At 41.4% G+C, this 20,994-nt stretch overlaps 1 long non-coding RNA gene across 2 annotated transcripts in view; it reads left to right on the top strand.

Annotated features, from left to right (window-relative positions):
- Positions 1-2,008, top strand: part of LOC142472081 (uncharacterized) — a 28,503-nt gene extending 26,495 nt beyond the window's left edge. For both annotated transcript variants that reach the window (XR_012789593.1, XR_012789594.1), the window contains one exon: positions 1,659-2,008. This is a non-coding gene — a long non-coding RNA (uncharacterized LOC142472081). The remainder of the gene's footprint in view (positions 1-1,658) is intronic.
- The last annotated feature ends 18,986 nt before the right edge of the window (positions 2,009-20,994 follow it).

Below are 20,994 nucleotides of genomic sequence, written 5' to 3'. Positions count from 1 at the left end.
AGACAGCACTAACAAAAGTGGCCAATGACCTACTCACAGCTAAGTCTAAGGGTAATTTCTCGTTACTGATTGTCCTAGATTTCTCTGATGCCTTCAACACTGTTGATCATCCCCTTCTCCTGCACACTCTACACTCTATTGGTCTTTGTGATGCAGCACTCTTCTTGTTCAAGTCCTACCTTTCCAACTGCTTTTTTAGTGTTTCCTTCTCTGTTGTCTCCCCATCTTAGCTCCCACTTTCGGGGTCCAACAAGGCTCTGTCCGTGGCCCTCTGCTCTTCTCACTCTATACATTTTCTCTTGGTGAACTAATACAAACTTTTAGCTTTCTCTATGCTGAAGACACCCAAATCTACATCTTCTCCCTCAACCTCTTCCCCTCTCTCTTGTCCCGTGTCATTGTTACATGTCCAAAACAGAACTAATAATCTTTTCTCTTGAACTTTTACCCCTACACACAAATTCTCCCACATCATCAATAGCACCACATTCTCATCAGCACACCACATTCACTGCCTACGGATAATCTTTGATATGCCCACTCCTTCATTCCGTACATTCAAGTCCTAACTAAGTCCTGTCATCTCACCTCCAAAATATGGCTAGGATTCACCCTTTTCTCACTCGTGATGCAACTAAAATGCTATATCACTCACTTATCCTATCCATTCCACCTGGACAACTGCAACATTTCTCTAGTTGGCATTACCCTTGCCCGCCTGTCCCAACTTCACTCACTGCTCCACTATGCAAATACCTGCACAGGTTTCCCAAATCAACTAGAATTAAATCTAAAAACCTAGCTCTGACTTCCAAACCTCTCAACACTGCTACGCCACCTTACATCTCAACCCTCATCCCCAAATATATATCTAAACACCTCCTCCATTCTGCTCACAACATCTGCCTCTCCTCCTGCCTTACTACATCTTCACACTCCCGACCACAAGACCTCTCCCATCCCACGCCCTCTCTCTGCAATTTCCAACCACATATAATCAGACTCTCCCCCAGCTTTCAGACAATTAAAAACTGGGAAGGGGAATTCTGTGAATACAGAATTGAAATACAGAAATACAGAAATGTAAATGAGGTGCTAAAATACGAGATAGCATTTTGTAGTAGATGTTAGAGAAATCATTAGGGCCTGGTGGCTGGATAATTAGTTTTTTTTTAATCACAAAAAGTAATTGCTCTTGGGTTAATTGTTGGCCTAAAGATATTCTGTCAGCGTTGCGAAGTTTGGGCAAGTTGGCTGAACTCAGGTAAGCAGATAATAGACTTTCATAATGGTGATGGTGAATAACTTATTTCCATTGTATAGGCTGGAATAAAAGTTTTGAAATTCTGTGACTAATAAGTTTAGGTTTGATGCAAGTTTACCTGATTTCAGTCGCATAGAATGTATTCTACAGAAGGATTGCTTATTACTTAGATTGGTCGCTAACTCAGAGTCTGGTTCGATGGGCTTTTAAAAAAAATTTCCTCCTCGTCTATTTTAAGGACTTTTCGGCATAGGAAGTACATTCAGTTAAGCTCTATCCTCTTTTAACTTTTTAAGGGTTGCATCAGTGCAATCCTTTTTATGTTTAGATAAAATGTTGACCTTTGTCTGAAGATTGTTAATTTGATCTAACCGCTCTCATTTCATGTTTGCAGCTATGCTGATCAGCTGGCCCCCGAATGTGGCCTTGTGAGCCTCCAAGAGAACAAAAATAAACACTATCCACATTAATTTGGATGAAAAATGAATTTGCCCACAACCTCAGACAGGATCTCCGGAATTTTTAAAAGGGACTCATTAAGTCTCAAATGTGCACAAGAAGTTTCTATCGAGGCATGGTCAGACCAATTCATATCATGTAAGCTCTTCAGGGCAGGGATTTCCTGTCCTATTGTCTGATTTTGCTGCACATATTGTATCATTTTAATTCCCTGTACTGTATTATTTGTGAAGCGCTGAGTACACTTTTGGCGCTATATAAATAAAGACATACAATACAATACAATGTAGTTTGTCTGAGTGAATTTTGGGAAACATTCTAGCACAAACATAACATAAGTCTATTCGAGAGTATGATTGATGAGAGGATAAATAAAAGGTGTAAACTTTTAGTAGGAGGTTCAGTTCTCATCAAGCATCTTCTAGGTGTAGACATTCCCAGCTTGCTCAAACTCCCACACCCACCACATGATGAATATATATTTATGTCAACTAGAGAGCTACTGAGCGTGGCAATTGTATATAACAAGACAGGGGGTGCCCAATGCTACATCCCACTGACAAAACATATATGATGAAAAGTATAAAGTAAAATACTTCAATAATAATAATAATATTAAATACTTGGTTATTTAGTTAACCCTTTGGCCAAAGCATCATAAGCCTGCATACAAACGCCAAGGTATAACAAATGAATGCAGGTCCTACACTACACTACCTCCCAAGTTAAAAAGGTGAAGGAGGAGGAGTGAACTCTGGGGGGAGGTGCCACCAGCCACCATCATGTGGTGGGTGTGGGAGTTTGAGCTAGCTGGGAATGTGTGTTAATCAATTTCTGGTAGCAGTCAATTTGGAGGCTGGTGGAACCTCCCCCCAAAGCTCACTCCTCCTCCTTCACCTTTTTAACTTTGGAGGTCATTACATTTGCTGCAGGAACAAGACCTATAATGGTTCTTCCCCTCTTACAGAGGTAAAAGGAAGGGTTCACAGTGTAGTGTAGGACCTGCATTAATTTGGTTATACCTTGGCGTTGGTATGCAGGCTTATGACGCTTTGGCCAAAGGGTTAACTAAATAACTAAATAACCAAGTATTTAATATTATTATTATTATTATTGAAGTATTTTACTTTATACTTTTCCTCATATATGTTTTGTCAATGGGATGTAGCATTGGGCACCCCCTCTTCTTCTAGGTGCAGGACTTTTAGGCAATTATTTAGCGCTCTATTGTCTGCTTTCTGTGGTTTATGGGATTATTACCTGTAGGCTGGATAGATCCAGGTTTGAGTTAAGGGTCAGATTGAAACCTCCTCCTAGTATAGTATAGCATTGCCTTTCGCCATGATCCGAAGGATATTAAAAAAATTGGCATTTTGAACTACATTCTTTTGGGGCATAGATATTTGCTATGGTGAGGTCCTGCCCCAAAACAGCTCTTACAGGCAATTGCACAGTTTTAATGTTAATTTTAATAACAGAGTATTGAAGCAGGGAGTCTCCAGAGCTGAACCCTTGAGCCTCAGGGATCCCGAATGCGATGAATGAATAAATGAATGCGAGTCAGCTCCGGATACCCTCGGAGACCCCTGGATTCAATCCTATGCAGTAAACAAAATAAACTCTGTGATATGCAAATCGCGATTCCATTCTCGCCACCCTTTAGATTGTGAGAAAAGAATGCACGTTTTTATGGTATGTTATGCATCTCGGAGCGTAGTGAATAGCAGTTTCTGGCAAAAAATGTGAATTTGTGCATTTTTTCAGCTAACTCACTGCTTCTTAACATCAGAATGTTAAACCTCATAAAAAAGCCATTTCAGTGCGATATTGCCACGTTATTGAAGCTTTGTGAATAGCTACACATGCAATTTTGCTTGAAAAGGGCACTTAACCAACATTAATTCACTTATTGAAGTTTAGTGAATAGGCTCCACTAAGACCGCCAAACACTGACAGACAAGTAACGGTCCAGGACTCGGGACATCCACGAGCCATGAATACAGGAAGTTAAAAGAGGAGTATGGATTAATAAACATGAGAACAATGTGATACCAGAGGTGTTCTCTCCAACAGCTGATCAGAGATAGTTCAACTATGAAACCTTATAACATCTATAAAAAAAAAAAGGCAGGGATTTCTGCCGTATATCAAAAGTAGGGAATTTCAAATATTGGGTATATAATGTTAGCGTTAACCTTGGATCGTCCATCTGGGTCTACTTTTGGAGGTCACCTTTATTGCCTGATTAAAGAGTACCCTTGAAGGGATAAACAAATCATGGCAAGGCATTTGTTGGGCATAAACCGTAAGCGTGTACAGGGTATAGCTTTGTAATTGCTATGCCCAAGCCTCCCCGTACTCCACAGCCCTAACCGATGCTGGTACTTAGGAAAATAAATGTAAGCAAATTGAGGCAGGGAAGAAAACAAATGGGGTTAATGATTAGATACTGTTTGTAGCTTATGTCCGTCTGCTCCCACCCTCTAGTGCCATGGAAGCCCCAGTCCACAATTATGGCTGCCTGCCCATAACTGGATCTATGGGTCCATGGATTCACAGGACATTAAAACCCATCTGTCCCATGGTAATGCTTTTGTTAGGGCTCTCCCATGCCCAGAATGAAAGTGTGTATATTTGTAAACTCTTCAGCCTTTATGATTGTATCTATTTTTTTAGTTACATATTAAATCATACAAAGCAATTATAAGTATATTGTGGCATAGATTTAAATAAAGGGGCAATGAGATCTTAACAGTTAACCAGGTCTCTCCTGTGCGGCTAGTTTTATCTTTGGGGTGCTAATATCTTGCCTGGTTGATCCTGGGGAACAGGGACTGGCTTATATGCAGAGCTGTAGATCCCACCAGTGTAAAAGGAATTGCATGTACAATGCTCAGGTCCCTGGTATCCTTGAAAAAACACAGACACCAGGATGAGCATGTTCAGGGGAGTAGCTCCAGGGGGCTGCAGATAGCAGATGAGCATAACCATAGTGACCTCTGGATGTAATAACTTCCCCTTGGATAGGAGTAAAGGGAAGCCTCCCTGGTTCTTTGGTCAGGTTGGGGGCCAAATGTGAGCTATCCCAGGAAAGCCTAGTGACCATGTCTATTTGTGTTGTCAATCAGGGTACAGGCAGCTTGATTGTGACCTAGGGTTTAGCTAGGGTCTCAGGGAAAGTGTTCTTACTGTCCAGTCAGATAGTAGTTTATGTGTTCATTTGTCCATGGGAAAGGCACCTTGCCTTTGTAGTCCGCTACTCACCGACACTAAGAAGCCTCACAGGGCTCCTCCTTAGTTTGGGAATAGACTAGGATGACCTGAGTTTTTCCTTATCCCTTTAGCGGTCAGAGATGAAGTAGGAGAAATTCCTAATCAAGGTAGAAATGCCAATCTGTCTGTGGGGTTTTTAGAGAAACTGTGTTGCCATTTCTAATGACTGAATGGAAGGCCCACTGATTCATGAATTTTTTTCCCCAGAGCACTGCTCTTACAGTACATCATGCATGTTGTACCATCTTGAGAGTGTAGATGGGAATAGGTCCTGAAAAACTTGTAGCGGGATATTGTCAAAGGAGAGGTCTCCATAACTCTGAGCTGCAGAGAAAAAAAACCTTCTTAGTTGGAATCGTATCAGAGACATCCATGGACTATCTCCAGGTGGGGGCTTTGCCCTCAGGGACCAATGACTTTGGTCAAGTATTATAGATCTTTAGGACCGGTCTGGCAGCATGGAGGTGAGCCATTTTGCAAAGAACTCTTTTAGCACCAACACTGACCCAGGGATGCCTTGGATTCTGAGGTTATTCCTCCAGTCCCTATTCTCTAAATGTTCCTGGAGCTGCACCAGGCTCTGGCCAGTTTTGTTCTGAGCCGCTATCATTTCTTCCAGCTTCCTTTCGAGGGAGTCTGTCCTTGCTCCATGGCCGAACAGGTCCTACTTTATTCTAGCAGGGCTATTTGTAGCTAAATTGGAGCAGGACTTTTATATTTCCAAAGATGTCTTCAATGTCCATCTTTGTGGAATGTTAGCCCATGATTCTCCTTCTGACTCCATTTCAGAGCCTGCACGTAACTGTGAGTCTGAGGACTGTGAAGGGTGTGAGCTGTCTTGGCATTTAAAAAAGTCCCCAAGATATTTGGGGGTAGGGCGGGGGGCAGGGCCCATCTCCACCTTGGTGTAGTCCTAATTCATTCACATAAAAAATGGTTTGTAAAACAAGCTTTTTTTTTACTGTAATGTCTGATGCGCTACAGAGATCAACTCAATGCTGCCATTCACGGAGGCACTGTGCATGTGCCCTCATATTTAATTTGTTTTACTGAAATAAAGTGTGTTTTTTTAACTTATTACAAGATAGGATTTGTATAACCTTTTTTACCTAATTAATTGGAAGTGTTTATGGAGTTTAGGTAGGAAACATCTATTCTACCATTTCTCACAGCTGAGCACTAGCATTAGTTGGGATAAGTTTTAGTGTTCCTTAAAAATATAATGGCCATATTTGAGATACACCACAAAAATGATTGTGCATTAATATCCCTGTTCAATTGCAAAATGCTGGTGTATTTAAAAGGGAAGTAAATTAAAAGGATACAAAAAGTACTGCTTAAGTTGTTACTAGTCCTTAATTGCACCTTAATAGCATTATCAGGGTAATATGCAATAAAATAGTTTGCCATTGTTAAGATGTTGGAGTCATCTTGTGAAAGAAATTAAGCTTCCTGTCTTTTTTGTTTTTAAAACGCTTGCACTGTCTCAAGCACAGACATAAAACAAATCTCAAAATTGTCAAACAATTAGGTGAAATCCATGCAAAAATACATAAGCATAACCATTATTGTTGTTTCTGAAATAGAGTCCCAATTAAACTGGAAACAAAGTCTCTAGCAACAGTGAAAGCAGAGAACAATCATTAATGAAACATATTCTTCATGGTGCAGTGTTACTCGTGTTGTTTAATATGTATATAAATAACATTGAGCAAAGGAGTGTAATGTAAAGTCTGAAGGTTTGTTAAGAATATCAGATATACAATAAAGGTAATGTAGGTGGCGAGGACAGGAAAATAAATTACAGGAACGTAAAAATGCTAAGTACTGTAAATAAATTACAAACCATTTTGCTACTTATAAGTTATAGAGCTTAGTATATTTTATTTGGGTGGGCTTTTGTAACCTGTAAGGTTAATGGGAGAAGAAGAGAAATAGTCATGCGGAATATATTACATAGTTACATACTGTAGTAGATGAGGGTGAAAAAAAGATACATTGGACCAATCTCAGAATTGTTCATAATTCTTTCAGACATCACAATTCTTTTCTTGAGATGTATCCATGACAAATATGGCTACAGCTATTCCCAACTATTTTGCATTTGCTACGATTGGGTTTAAATACAAAAATGGAGACTGTAATGGTGCAGTCAAAGGGGCAGTCAAAGGGGCATATGCAAACATTAGATTTTTTTTAAAGTATTTAAGAATACTTTCCAAAATATTAAATTTAATACAAATTAACAATACTGACATTAGAAATACAAATAAATAAAAAGGACAATTTTAATTGTTTTTACTCAAAAGTATATCACGTTTTCAGTTCAAGTCTGGAATAATCTAAGGGCAAATATAGAAATGGGGTTAACAAATCCTCAATTGCAGTATATTCCTTATGTGTTGCACTGACAATTTGTGCCTGGCGATGTGATACACTGCACCACATCACAGGTGACAACAGCATCTCACCTCACAGTCATCAGCTCCATAACTATAGGAATAACAAGTTTCATCAGGTGGGTGGTACGTGTTTCCCCAGCTTTCTGACCATGTCCACAAGACTGATCTTGATATTTGTTCTTTCTTCTTAACCAAGGCATTGGCTCAGTGACTTAACAATGTGTTACCCTTATTTAGCCATGTGAGTAAGAGTCTGTTATAAATTGTTCTGAGGAATACAGTTCTGGTGACCATAAGAAGAGCTAAAAAAGATCTTGGAAAAATGTCAACCACATTAGTAGTAAAATATACAATGCAGACACTCATGCATTTTGTATGTGTGTGTTTGTTAGTGCATCACGGTTTGAAACAAAGTTAGGACTTTTATCAAGGTTGGGAGATTGGTTAACAATGTTAATGCATTAAAATAAAGCACAAAATAAAAACATGTGAGTGCCTTTATATATTTTATTACTGTTCACCTCAAACGCCCAGTAGTTCATCCTCTGGCTAGCTATGCACCTGTTTTAAGATGACCAATGTTTGTAAATGCCCCTACGACCAGCAGGTACTCTACATCAGCAAAATGATCAGGCAGCATGCAGGAAGGGAGAAAAGAAACGAGAAAGGACGAGGATGAGACAATACCAATGTAAGCGTACGGTACCTATTCTTTCTATGAATAAAGACATATTCATTAATTACTCAACCATATATCATTTATTTATAAAAATTATTTTACATAGTATTTAGTTGCCAAGGAAATGAATATATATATAACTCCCACCTGCTTAACTAATTTGTGCCCCAGCTACTTTCTTTAAATCTGGTTAGCAAAGAAATATAGTATAAATGTAACTTCCAATAAAAATAATGGTTCACTGTGGTTGTGACGGTGAGGGGGTAACCAGGCTCGCAATAAAGGTTTAAGCCCACTTGGTTACCCCTGGTCCATGTATTGGGGTTTGGGAGTGTCAGCTCTTGAGCCCAGTGTTTGTCAATGCATTGTATAAAATTATGCGACAATAAAGAATTTTCTGTGTTTTACCTTTCCAGGTGTGCCAGCAAGCAGAGATTGCTAGGCTATGAGTTTCAGGGTGGATTTTGCGGAGAAAGTCTTCTCAGAATGTGTTTAGGTAGTCGGGGTCCAGAGTTGCTGGATACCCCAAAAATGTACCCGAGAATCAGGTCGGAATCCCGGATACATATAGGCACAATGCTCTGGTCAAAATCCTGCCATGAAAACGCTTGCGCGACTTACGGCTTGTATTCCCTGCTTCAACACAGATCAGAATGGTAAATGTGGCATACGGGTGCAAGGTATCCCCTAACGGTAAAGGGGTCCCAAGTATAACGGGGAATGCCCAGTTAATGCCCTGATCAACCAGAACCTGGTATAGGTGTTCTGGGGGTGCTCCAGCTATACATAAGGCAGTGAGGATTTTAAAAGTCTGTCAGGTTTGCAGTGTGCGAGGGATATGGCTAGTGGGAATAAAAGTATAGATTCTCATTCTATCCCTCATAACCAAAAGACTTAGCAGGTATAATAGTGTAAAACTTATTTTATTAAACAGGTATGTTTAAATGGTATAATGCTTGTGCACGGTATATGAGCTGGGACTTTCAGGTCCACCGTTCAGAGAGACCATGTGGCTACTAAGTTTGGTGCCATCAAGTCTGCTCGGGTCCCAGACATGAAAGCCTCAGAGGTTGCCAAGGTGTGAAAGCCATTTGGGTACCGTAGTTAGGCTCAAGTACTCACGTCCTGAGATAAATGGAAGTCATCTGACCACCATTTGTCTCAGCCCAGACTGTGAGGAGCCTAACTCAATGGGTGGCTTCTGCCTGATAAGTGACAGAGGTGCCAGGTTGGCGCATGCCCTTGTCAGAATCCAAATCCATGCTTGCCCAGCTTAGATAGACTGGCAGTGCTCTGATAGGCTGATAGGATTCTTCCCATTGTCGGATTGGCTGTAGTATTTCATGAATGAATTCTTAAATACTATAAGAAACCTCAGCCAATACGGACGAGAGATTCTAAGAACGAGAACAGCAGTGGTACATTTGAAACGACCAAAAGATGCTCTTGGAGAAATAGCAGCGAGCCGGCTTCAAAAATTTCATGGATACATTTTCTAAGTCCCACTTTTCGGGGGCCAAGTTCTGAGAATAGAACGTAGCAGTCGCGGCTGGGATTGCAAGCTGAAAACAGTTCTAGGACGTTTGGTACTAACTCCCAGTCAAGGGATTTCGGCATCTCCAGATGAAAGAGAGTGGTGGTGTGTGGAACTTCATGACGATTTGAGTTCCAGGACATTTCAGGACAAGTCCCGGTCAACCTAAAGACTTTGTATTCTGTTCTATTATAACTAGGAAAGTCTAGTTTTGTAGCCCAGACCCCCAGTAAGTGTGTTTTCTTTTGTATTTTGAAATCCACTGTGTGTACGTAGGCTTGAATGGAATAAATGACAATTTGTTTTACTATCTTGTTTTACTGAGTGAATGATCCCAGTAAAAAGGTGTAAATCCCTGGTCTTCCCCGTGACAATGGTGGATTATGCCAAACTTTGATTACTGTATCAATTATAATTTCTTACTGCAAAAAAATCAACAGTAACAGGTGAAACATATAAGACCTATATGCAAATGTAGCTGAGCCTAATTACTCTCGTCGCCTTCTCAAAAGAACCTAGATTTAAAATGTAACATCTTCAGTGTCCTGGTCACCAGCAACCTATTGGGTTAAATGGCAGGATACTGGTATTTTCCTGTATTGTAATATATGAGTGTCCTCCCTACTTGACATTTAATGAGGGCATTGGATTAAGATGCTGTAATGTGATTCATGCTAGGAAATCTCTTATGCATTTGTGGTGTATAAAGAAGGAGTCTTGCCACAGGCCCTTGAAATAGCTCACAATGCAAATGTGTAAAGGCAGTGTTGCAGAATACCATGCAGGCTGAAACATTAACCCCACGGCTACCGGAAAGGCCAGCGAGAGGGTGTGATTGTATCATATATCACCTTTCACAAATAGTAATTAGCCTGGTGATACAGAAGACAGGCAAGAGCAAAGGAAAAAGAGAAACAGAGGTGAAATATTGAAAAGAATCTCCCACTTATTTACGGCTGATGCAGCTGTTCTTTAACTGTGTGGTAAAGTTCTTGGAGAAGAGTCTGCAGATTGCATGTTTGTTTTTCATGTTTGCCAATTAAATATGTTGTCTCATATATGTTGGGGTTGAAATGATCATGGTGGGGCATATGTTCCAAGGCAAAAGTGGTGTATTTCTTGGGCAATCTGCAATGTTGCAGAAATCTGCAATGATCTACAGAAATGATGCAGAACCTCCAAATGAAGGTACTGTGTGCTGCCGGGGAGGTACACAGAAATGGATGCAAAAATAGATGGATCGTGTCAAAGAGGCACGGTCCACACAGAGAATCCCTTTAAAGAGGCGCACAACAGACCAGAATATTATAGTATAATTATTCTAAAATGGTCTTCACAGGATTGCAAAAGGACAGTTAAAAAGAAGTAACTTTATTAATATTTATAATATAATTAATAAATTCATATAATTCATATAACACAGGTGCTACTGTATATACCCATGGTTCTTGTCCTGTAGTGCTCTAAACCTATATGATGGTGTAGAGCACTGTAGGACAAGAACCATGGGGATATAGCACCTTCTAACGAGCATAGTGTATGTGTCCACTGTTCCCCATTAATCAATTGGGGGCTATTTATCACACATATAACGAGTGTTATATGATACATGACACTCACGGTCACGTGATTTAGGAGTTCACATCATTTTGTTAAACACCTATCACACTTATATCAATAAGTGTCAATGGTGATTCTTTTTATTGTATTATATAAATTTATTTATAAAGTTACTTCTTTTTAACTGTCCTTTTGCAATCTGCAATATAAGTACTGTGGCAATTTAAAAAATCCCATTGAAAGCAATAGGCTTTTTTTTATTTGAAACATCTGGGGCAATTTTCTTGCACCAGAATTCCTTAATTTTTGCCTTGATATATAGAGATGTATGTACAGATGTAGCAAGACTTACTGTTCTTGTTGCTGTGATTGCTTTCCGTTCATGAACGCGAGAGATTGATGCACCGAAAACAGAAAGGATTAATGCTGCTTCACGGCACACTCTTCTACGGTACAGAAGCAGTATCTGTCCTTGTGGCTGCGGAGACAAATGCGGAGACAAGCAGCCCGAACACAGCCCGGATGGCCCTGTCCTGTCCAGCCCCATGATGATGTAGATTAGTGTTGCACCGACTTCCGACTTCCAGTGCAGCTCCTTCCTGGATGTCCAATGGTAACGCTCCTGCTTTGGTCACATGTTCCTCTGCTCCCACCGGCACTGGCTGTGAAGGATGTCTTCAGCTGCTCCCACGGGCTGAAGAGTGATGTCCTCTGCTGCCACCACCTGATGAAAGTCTTCCACTGCTCCCACCGCCACCAGGATATCGCTATCATCTTCCTAACCCTCCGCCACGGTCCTCTTCACCCTCCGTCGCGATCCTCCTCACCCTCCACAGCTGGCTGCAGGTAAGTCTTCTGCTGTTCTGCTCCTGCCATTCTCCAAGAGGAGGATGGAGGGAGCAGAGCAGAATGGAAATTACCCAGCACCGGGTTCCAGACCCCTGGTGCCGGGTTCGGGAAATTTACAAGTACTGAAAATATGGCCGGGTATGCCGGGTACCCAGTATATAACTAATGTAGATGATCAAATATGGGCATATAGCCACCCCTCATGATGTAGAGTCACATATAAGGGCATCTACATCATCAAGAGAAATAAGCCTGCATCTCTTACCTTCAGTGCGTGGGGGACACGGATCCAGATGGCAGAGGCGGCTGCAAACAGGCACCAAACATGTCTGCACAGCTCATCTGAAATGTGAGCAGCAATTTTCTGTCCCTGCAGATGGCCCAAAAAATAAACGCTGCTGGGTCTCATTCAGAGGCATGGAACCCCCGAAGAGTTCATTCTTCTGGGCTGCTAACTGTCCTCGGGATTGCGAAATCTGTAGCCGCAATGCAGCCGCACCGGCACTGTTAAAATGGTGGCTCCAAGGACAGAAAGTCTTGCTACATCTGTAGATGAACTAAGGGCATGGTGCTTCTTGTATAAACCGAAAGCCATAGTTCTTACTTAAACATTGCTAAGTCCCAAAACTCTGGATACATTTTCTTTTCAAGGTTACTCAATCTTAAGGATGCGTTGCATGCAAAATAGGTGGAGGGGTGCTATTTTATATTGACTATCCCTTAGAATGTGTGTTATTAAATAATCCCTGTAGCCCACCTTCATTTGAAAATTGAGTTGGCAAGATTTACCTCCCTTTTTCTAAGCCAATTGTTATTGTTGGCATATATTGCCCCTTGCCCAGGGCACTGCTAAAATCCTTACTGTATGGGATGTGTCTAATTTTCTTGGCAATATTTCTTCTATGAATAGAAATACTGTAGTGAGCTATTGATTGTTCATGACTTCAGTCTCAATTGGCTTGATCCTAAAACAACAGAATCTATGCACAATTAAAATCTCTAAATTTAACCTAACTAATTTCCAACCTATTCGACCAAATTTAAAATCCTGTAACCACTCATTGATAGATCTTATCCTCCTGTCCCAACACAACCCAAGCTTCTGGTATATTGCCAGACCTTTACAGTGATCATGCAATAGTGTATTGTGTACATAAAATCAAACTAAATCAAATTAAAATCTACCCTAAAATTCTCTCCACTGGAACATTTTGAAATGCTAATCTTCAACTATTTCTTGTTATTTGACCTTACCAGCTGTCATTGGTTCCAGAATCAATTTGATACCAGACCCTGATTTTACACTCAACTATTTCCAGTCAGACTTCCTAAAAATCTGTGATATCCACGCTCTGCTACGCAGTCAGAGTCCATGGGGCTCATCTTCCCTGGGCTATATCTAATCTATTGAGCCTTACTGCATTAGGGATACCTTGTGGAATAGATATTATTCGACTGGCTCTATGAAAGAAATACAAAAAAATTATAGAAGCCCTGAGGAATACATGCATAAGACAAAGTATACTTGCTAAATCACAATACTACTCTGCCTTTTTTTTTTATTATTTATTATTAAAACACATAAAATTCTGCAAAATTCTGGAAGTCATCAATAATATTTTTGAGCCCTGTAGCCTTCAAGAACCTTCCATTATCAAAAACGATGATGTCATTTTGTCCGATCATTCAGCCATTGCCAAGACATTCAATGAATACTTTGTGGGGTGTGCTACTTCCTTATTATCAATACATAAACCTGATGTTTATATGGAAGCCCAGAAAGAGCGTACTCCTTAATCAACTTAATTTTGTCTTCTGGCCAAACCCCTAAGGCCTGGTCCCCGCATGCTACTGCAGCGCCCACTGTGGCGGACGCTGCAGGGACGAGAGCCCTCCCCTCAAAGGCCCCGGGCCCGCTGCGAGGGGGGGCCGCAGAGCTGTGGCGAGAGTTGCTCTTGCTCTCAATGGAATTGAGAGCAGGACTCGCGACGGAGCGCTAGGCCACGTCCCCCGGCAGTTCAGCCAATGAGGGCGAACCTGCCGTGTGACGTCATGGCCGTGCCCCCGTCACTCCCCTGCTACGCCCCCCCTGGTCTCTCTTCCTGCAGTTCACTGCAGACCGGGGAATCGGCTGCACGTGCCGCCATCCTCGCGGGCGCGCGTGCAGCGGAGGCACTGGGGCCTTAGCCTAAGGCCTAGAAAACCGCTTCAAAAGTGGTGAAAAAGACATTGTCTCAAACTACTGTACGGACCTATCTTTATTCTACCTCTATTATCTAACGTCATGAAAAATGTAGTTAATTCTCAACTAAACAACTTTTTATATGAAGCTTGTTTTTCTTAGTCAATTGCAATCTAAATTCTGACCAAATCACTACATAGTAATGACCCTAAAATGCATAAAAATAAATACAATTCACCCGACTGCAAAAACACAGTAATAGGGACATTTACAGTATGTTTGATCTTCTCTATTAAGAACTCTTCTTGTTTTTGAGTGTAGGCAGGAAAATCATCTATTAGATTTTCCAGAGCTGGTTTTCAGGAACGTAAATATTTTGGCTAACATAATACATCATTTTTTTATATTTAAAAAATATATAGCCGGAAACAAAATATATAGAATGATATCAATGATTTGGAGAAAAGTTCGAAGATAGAAATATTGGACTAAACAGTCCTAGGATCAGTGTGATAGGGTATTGAACAGAGTTTAAATATGTATCTTAAGTCCCAAAAATAGCACCAGATAAATATAACATGTTGATTGGAGTTCAAATACATTTTTATGGCTTACTTTTCAGTAATGCTTTAAATAACACCTCAAAATGTAGTAGATGCCACATAAGGGGCTTAACTCCAAGTGGTATGTATGGTTAATAAGGCAAACATAGCCAGTGAAGCTAATTTACCCTGTTCACCACCACACTTATAGGAGATACTACTTAGAGTGTAATAATAGTATACTGTAGGATCACAATAAGCAACATAAAAAATGACTCCAGGAAGGAATAGAACTCACTGATTGTAGTTGTTCTTGGCTCCAAGCATGCATCCAGCATGAGGGAATGGTAGCAATGCAATGCACAGTGGAGAGATGCGGTGCACAGGATGCAAAGGAGAAAAAACGGAGTACAGCACGTCCAAAATTATTGAAGATAAATATTGAAGATAGCTTAAATATTAGAAAATCTATTATTAACTTTCATAGAGCCGCTTTAGCGGGGGCCGCCATGACCTGTGGCAAGGCTCTCCCTCACCTTCCAGGGCTCCCTTGCCACTATCCTTCCCGCTGGCACAAGCAGGGGATGACGCGGCCAGGGGGCGTGTTGGGGAGGAGCAGGAGGGGATTCAAAACACAGCCAGGAGGGAGCACAGCCATTCTGCTCCCTGCCAGAGAATTTCCGCACTCACTCGTCCCTTGTTGATGAGGAGTGTTAACATGTAATCAGTGTTTGGCCACTCGTTTCTGGTTGACAAGTAGGGTTAACAGTTACCATTGTTTGATATTTGAATATTGCCTATGAATATTGTCAACATATATCATTGTTCTGTTAGTGTGAAGTTGTTATACTTTTGCAAAGGAAAATGAAAAGGACCGAAGTTCCTCAAGGAGGGGTCGATTTGACCAGGTTGCCTTTGTCGCGGCAGCAGTTGGGGGGGAGGGCCAGACGGGGCTTGGGGCTGGTAAAGCCCGGTGGGAGTATGGTGTGGGTGGGGTCATTTAAATGTGACTACAGGGAGCCCACTAACGACAACTTGCGGGTCACTTGGGCCCGGCTAGAGGGTTACGGGGTCAGCGGTTCAAAGACAATCTGACCTTTCATGCGTTCAGCGAGCACTCTGGCAGGGACTGGCATTTGCTCAATTACTTAATGTTAAATAAAAAAAACGCAGCCTTTAATACCTCCAGATCCGATCTCTGTCGTTATTTTTATATATCTACATGGGTACTGGGTAACTAAGGACGGGGAGCTCCCTCGCTGCCTCCCTGGTCCTGATTTAATCCATTTGGTAATTGAATGATTATCACATACTGTAGCTTTAGATAAACTAGTGCAGGACGCATTCACAAATATAAGTTCATTTATTATACAAAAGCATGATGCCAAACTGTTTCACAACTTCAAACAGTTCAAAAAGTTCTTTGTGTATTCGTAAGAGGAAGTTAGTTCACATTAACAAACTCCAACTGAATCCTAATTTAATGAATCTCCAGCGTGCTATAGAGTTGCTTCCTTCTCGGGTTCAGGACAAAATAGAAATAGCAACAATTAAGTGTTACAGTACTGTATGTGAATATTTAGCATGCACATATATAAAAAAAATAATCTAAAGTGTGTGCAAGTGTTTTATTATCAGCAAAGAATAAAATGGGTTGTTGTGAATGGATCCCTATCATATAGTACAAATGACTAATTATCATCTTATTTTGTCATTATTAATTTTCAGGGTATACATACTTTATAAGCACTTCTTTTAAGGCTGGTGTAAGGTCAGAAATACAATATTTAATCTAGGGGGTCAGTTAAAAAAAAAGTATCCCAACTGCAAAACCAGGGCAAAAACATTACACCAAATTGATCAAATGGCCAAATTCCATTGATTTCAATAGCAAAATGTTTCTTTAATAACTCTGGTGTAGAGACTTGGTACCAGTTTAGATAAATTACCCCCTAAGATTCTGACAGCAGAAGGCTCTGATAACTGAAACTACTGTATATGATAATGCATGATAAAGACCCCCTAATACTGATAGCTGAATGTTCAGATAAACTGGATGCTTGGCAATGACCATTCACAACTTGTTAAAGGAGCAACATTTTGGGGCATATGTTTCAAGGCAAAAGTGTATCAAAGAAAAAAAGTCTCTGAAATCAAAAGGATTTATTTCTTTACTAAATCTTGTGCAGTTTGTGTGGCCCCAGAATTGCTCCACTTTTACCTTGATACTGTACATACGTTAGACTCATTTGAACTGAAACCGGCAATCTGCAGAGGTTTGATTTTTGTTTTCTGAATCGAAATAAAGGGGGACGTCTCAGTACTTGAGCTATTTACCTTTGTATGTGCCTGTAAACTGAAAATTGCTGCTTTAACATCATTGTCTAATTTATAAATTAGAAAGGCAAGTTTACTTAAAACAAACAGTCTGCTATGGTTTCTTGAGATATGAGTAAGGATTTACTTTCGATATGGGCTTCTGAATTGGAGACTGTTAGTCAATCAAGTTTTTAGCTGTAGCTCATTCTGTTCCTGTTAGGGGGCAATGATGTTAAGGAGATAAGGGGGCTTCACATGTGTAAACTCCTGGTTAGCACATACTGTAGTGATATCCCATAAAAGGACCCTAGATATTAAAACCCTCCTGCGTTTAAAAACAAACAAAAAAACTTTCAAAACAAAGGTGTATTGAGTTTTTGGAAAAGTTATGTCAATCACCCAGATTAGTATCATTAATCACTGACAGTGGTTCATTTTGATTCTAGGGAAATTGCTCATACAGTATTAATAACCCCCTTTAGCTTTAGTAAGTGATAAAGAATGGCAATTTAATGGTGGTATACAGACATGGTGCTGAGTGCTTGAGGGAATGTGTTGTTGCATAAACACTTTTTTTACTGTATATAATGCACTCTAAAAATGTAATGTTATGCTATTATGTTCTTTGAAAAACAAGATGGTAGGTTAAATAATGAGAGTCATCAGAAGAAATTCTGCATACTGAATCAAGATAGTCTTTTGGGATATTCCCAGTTTCTATGGAACAATGACAAAGGCAGAAGAATGGATATTGTGCTATTATACAATAACTAAACTAATGATCCTATGACTGTACTTGGCTTTCTTAGGCAATTGTATCATGCCTTGCTTGAATTTTTCATGAACACCCATTGTCTTTATTTTGAATAACTTCCAGGTGTTGATAAGTGTTATTAAAGAAAAGTTGGAAAGTGTTATTAAAGAGTTTTGTAAAGACTGTATTGTTGTCATATTGTACTGCAGCAAAATAGAGAAGCCTTATAGGACTAGATCAATTAAAATGGACAAGTGCCCTAAAAGGCCAAGCTGACATGGATGAGTTATCTGTGGAAATAGATGCTCTACAGCAGGTATGTTAATGGGTTGGTCAACCAATGTAAAATATAAAAATCAAATAATCTTCTTTACAACTACAGCTAATCATTTAATAAACGTAGAAAGCATGTGTGAATCTTTTCTACTTACAGTATGATAAAAATAGTCAACACAATAAAAAGAAACAATGATAGGAAGACCAATAAGGCACCTGCGAATCAATGCTAAAAGTTGTTTAAAAAAAAAAAAAACTTGTTATTTTGTATTTCTATTTTCTATGTTTTCTGTTATAATAAAATCATATAAACCAAATTAAAGTTATTTTGCAGAAAATTCGTATGATGTTCTCCATTTTATACAGTTTATATTTTACTCTTTACTCATTATCACTGACTATTATATATTATTACATATGTATGATACACACACACACAGCTACCAGAAAACTCTATTTTCAAGTACCTCTAAAAAGGTAAAGAAAAGAATATATCATCAATATATCAATCCACTAGTGGTGTTATTGGGTAACCAAAATATATCCCGCAAATAAAGAAATTCCAAAACAAACACTCAGGTATATCAAAAATATATATAACAACATTGATTGAATACACATATTAAAAACAATGACTTATACAGTACAACACTTAGAACCTCTCACAGAAAAACTCCCACAATGCACTGCAATACGCATTTAGATTACAGTAGAAATCTCAAAATAGAAAATATGCCTCAAATCTAATCAAGAAAAACATTTGATAAAGTGGTGAAAAATGTGAAAATCACCATGACCAGCTGATCTAGTCCAAGTAAAGCTACCTACTACACCTACACAATATAAAGCACCATGATGGAATAAGAGCCACGGGACGCAAAAACACAACAAAGTATCACCCAAATGGACATGCACTACCCAGCACAATAAAAAATCTTGAGCTACATAAGTAGATTTCTGTGTTGCGGTAACATGGTGGAAATAAGGTCAGCTGTCCGACTACATAAAGAGTTCAGTATATTCAGAGGTGTGCTTGGAGCTGAAAGCGTAGGCGAACCGTCAAACTGTAAATCACTGTGTATCATTGAAGCCGGAGAGGAGCTGAAGAATGCTAACCCAATTTTTCTTGATTAGGTGTGAGGCAGATTTTCAATTGTGAGTACTATTGTAATCTAAATGCTCTTATTGCAATGCTTTGTTGGAGAGATGTTCTAGGGGTTTTAAAAGGGAATGTTTTTAATATGTGTATCACTATATATATATCACTATATATATATATATATATATATATATATATATATATATATATATATATACTAGCTGATATACCAGCGTTGCCCGGGATTGCAGGGGTGGGAGGGTGAAGGGTGGGGGTGGGGGGTGAAGGGCAGGGGTGGGAGGGTGAAGGGTGGGGGTGGGGGGTGAAGGGCAGGGGTGGGCGGGGTGAAAGGCAGGGGAGGGGGGGTGAAAGGCATGGGAGGGGGGGTGAAAGGCATGGGAGGGGGTGAAAGGCAGGGGAGGTGTGAAAGGCAGAACTGGGGGGGTGAAAGGCAGGTAGGGGGGGTGAAAGGCAGGGAGGGGGGCGGTGAAAGGCAGGGAGGGGTGAAAGGCAGGGATGGGGGGCGGGGTGAAAGGCAGGGAGGGGGGCGGGGTGAAAGGCAGGCAGGGGGCAGGGTGAAAGGCAGGGAGGGAGGGGGTGAATGGCAGGGAGGGGGACGGGGTAAAATGCAGGGAGGGGGGTAGGGTGAAAGGCAGGGCAAGGGGGTGAAAGGCAGGGCCGGGGAGGGTGAAAGATATGGCTGGGGGGGTTAAAGGCAGGGCCGGGGGGGGGTTGCGTGAAAGTCAGGGATGCATGAAAGATCCCTCCCCTGAATTTCCTCCTCCTGTGTTTCCTCCCCCTGCGTTTCCTCACCTCGCAGCCAGCCGCGCTCCTCCTCGGGCTGTCCCTGGAGTTCTCTTCCCTCCTGCCCTCCGCCAGCTCCCGGTCTGACCCTGAAGATGTGACAGAGTAGCTAGGCCATGGCCCCACCTCCCCGGCGCCTCCCGAGCTGCCCTACTCCTCTTCTTCTGGGTACCGGCCACCCTCCTCCTCTACCTTGGGCTCCTCGGCGTTGTCGGTCCCCCCGACGAGGCGGAGCAGTAACTCGACGTATCACTGAGACGCTCTGGTTGAGGAAGTCCTGTGCCCCGTTGGGCCATACAGCTCCCGGCTCCCGTCCCGCCATTGAACATGGCCTTCATGTCCTCCCACGCTGCAGGTAGGAGCCGGTGAAGGGAGAGGCGGAGAGAGCCAGAGGAGCGCTCTCAGGATGGGGAGCTGGGGGAGCGGCCTGTAGGGGGTGAGAGCTGGAGAGAGCATTCTCTGGGATTGGAGGGGAGTGGGAGCGGTCTGTGAGAGGGAGAGCGCCGGGGGAGTGCCGGGGAAGGGGAGTGGGCTCAAAGGTGTGGAGTGTGTGAGGCTGCGGGCATGCGGTGTGGTGTGTGAATGTAACAGTGGGCTAGAGCACCGGCCAATGAGAGCCGTGGGTGGAGCGGGACACACGGGAGCAGACACACCGGCCAATGAGAGCCGTGGGAGGGCGGGACACACTGAGGGGGAAGAGATACCAGCCAAGGAGAGCCGTTGAAGGTGGGTGGACCGACGGACCAATCAAATGGTCTACAGACACTCACAACCAAGATTTTGAGTTTTATATATATAGATATATAGGTCTATATATAAACACACCATTTTATTGTTCAGAAACACAACATGGCAACAGTACATAACACACACTGTTTGAAAAATAGACTAGTTTATATAGCACAGACAGGGGATGGAGAGCTGGGACAACTGTCGAGGGCCCGGCGGCTGTGGGAGGGCTTGGCAGGTGATGAAAGTTGGACCTGGCCAGAGGTCAG

The sequence above is a fragment of the Ascaphus truei genome, chromosome 1, assembly GCF_040206685.1.
Source record: "Ascaphus truei isolate aAscTru1 chromosome 1, aAscTru1.hap1, whole genome shotgun sequence".
Taxonomy (NCBI): Eukaryota; Metazoa; Chordata; class Amphibia; order Anura; family Ascaphidae; genus Ascaphus; species Ascaphus truei.
The sequence above is the reverse complement of the archived record's forward strand: the minus strand, read 5'-3'. Positions and strand labels throughout refer to the sequence as shown.